Source organism: Priapulus caudatus, unplaced genomic scaffold, assembly GCF_000485595.1.
Source record: "Priapulus caudatus unplaced genomic scaffold, Priapulus_caudatus-5.0.1 Scaffold184, whole genome shotgun sequence".
NCBI lineage: Eukaryota > Metazoa > Priapulida > Priapulimorpha > Priapulimorphida > Priapulidae > Priapulus > Priapulus caudatus.
In genome coordinates this window covers 194,948-197,430 of record NW_014577245.1, presented here as the reverse complement: position 1 = coordinate 197,430, position 2,483 = coordinate 194,948, and positions in this window count along the sequence as shown.

Sequence of the window (2,483 nt, the reverse complement as noted above, 5' to 3'; positions counted from 1 at the left end):
GGGTTAGGGTTAGGGTTAGGGTTTTTAAACCTGGGATTGTCAAATAGGAATGGGCCCATATATGTACCTCGGGTACCATATATGTACTAACTACTATGTAGTACCTGATACGACAACGACCCCTTCAGCGTTACTGACGCTGAATGTACCCTGGGGGACATAGAGTGATAGACCCCATCAGCGTTACTGACCGTGTCAGTGCCAGTCCCAGTCACAGGCACTTGGAGCGTATCAACTGTAAACACACGGCGCCGCCATTACGCGTACACTAACACATAATAATAGACACTCTATTATTATGTGTTAGTGTACGCGTAATGGGGGAGCCGTGTGTTTACAGTTGATACGCTCCAAGTGCCTGTGGTCCCAGTGTCAGTGCCAGTGACGCTTAACTCCGTCCTGTGAGCCTGCCTGTTCTTCAACATCGAAATTATTTGCACGTTTATTGATCTACAGAACATACAAACGATACAAACGAGGGCGCAAGTACAGTACATGCATATAATTATAAGGTAATACCCGATTTCAATTTGTAAAAGCATATATATCTATTTTCTTACCCACGACATTCGTTCACCAGCTTTTGTTTACAACAACCGCAGATAATTTTCTGCGACCCGGTGATTGGCTATAAAATACTAATCGCGGACCCTCCAGCGGCACGCCGATGGTGAGTCTGCGCTATGGTGGTCTGCATGGTCTGCGCTGTTGAAGACTGAAACGTCAGACGTCTGAGATAGCGATGTAGATGGATTGATAAACTTAGATAATCTGATAATATCCGGGATAAATAATGGCAGCTTATCGATCTGTCATTATTCATCTTTGATAATGTCAAGAGGTAATAATACATCAGGCCCGTAATCAGCGAGTTTTGCGGGGGGATCGGTAACACCCGGAAGCGCTCGGGCTCCGGGCGGTATGGGGAGCTCTCCCCCCCAAAAAATTTAAAAAATGGACCCCTTTAGCGTCATTCTGACGTATTTTCTGCTGCGTTTGAATACATTTTCAAACCAGTTTTTTTGTAAATAATGTTTATGCATTACTGGTCCGGAAACAAAGATGGTTTGGAACATACACATACGATGTGTAAACCGTAAACAGTAAAATGCCAGCTATACATAACATTGTGTAGCGTTTTCGCCGGCTCCAGTTATGTCTCCTTTTCCGGTCGTACCCTTTACACGGGCTTGATAGTGCCCGTGCGTGCGTTGTGTTGTCCTAATCCCCCTTCGTCGTCTACACCCGACGTCAGCTCGTAAAAGAAAAGCTTGCCGAAGACGTGAAGTTCAGAAAGAGGGCCGAAGATAGAAGTGGAGTGATAATATGACGGGACAAGCCCGGCTGTTTATTACGGGTTGACACCCAGACGCACCAATTTTTCAATTCACACACAGGCAGAGAACCAATGCTCGGATACACGTACAATAAGCGCGGCGCCACTGTTACTCACCTTCTCTCTCTCCCACGCGCGCGCTCTCTTTCTCTCTCTCTCCCTCTCTCTCTCTCGATTCACACTAGCGATCATCCGTACGCACAATAATGAGCTTTAAAATTGCATTTTATGCAGATATAACTAAAACAAACGCTGTTGAGAGTACTGGGCCCCAAAGGATGCCATCAGATGGCATCTGTTTGAATTCTGCCTGTGTAGCACACGTAGCCCTTATGCTCACGAGTCAGACACGATTTGGACATGGGTCAGGCATAATGGTGGTGTCGGAAAAGCCGTCAGGTATTCATCCCTACGCAAGCAGCAATAAAGATAGTCGTACGTCGCCGTGAACGAAACAATCCGACCCGACGTACGCCTCGGGACATGTGAGGCCATTTGTGGCCATTGTGTTCAATTCAAGGCCTATTTACACGATGCGTCTTAGACGTACGTCTAGGACGTACACCGTGTATGATAAATAGGCCTAGAACCAATCAACGCAATTGTTTTTTATCGCGTGTTCTGCTCACGCTACCATCAGTCAATGGACAACAAGCACATGCATAATTTCTGATCACTGCACCACTGATCACATCACTACCCATCTGATCACTGCACATCTGATCACTGAGATCACTGAACCAGAGTGAACACAATGCGCTCATAACGTCTAGACGCTATAATAACGTCATAACGTCATAACGTATATGAAGGCCTTGAAGGCCTATTTACACGATGCGTCTAGACGTACGTCCTAGACGTACACCGTGTATGACAATGCAAACGCAATGTCGGAAGAAATTAGAACATCCGTCCTGTGCATCCGATATCGCAAGGGTCATACATTTGCATTGTCATACACGGTGCGTTTTGGACGTACGTCTAGGACGCATCGTGTAAATAGGCCTTGGATCAGACACAATGCGCGAAATCACAATGTATTTTTTTTTTCAGCACAACACAGCGCTGCGTTTTGCCTGTGGTCGTGTCGTGTCGCGTTGTGGGAGACGCGGCGCTGTTAGAAGGTATGCGCGCTTTAACTGTTTCA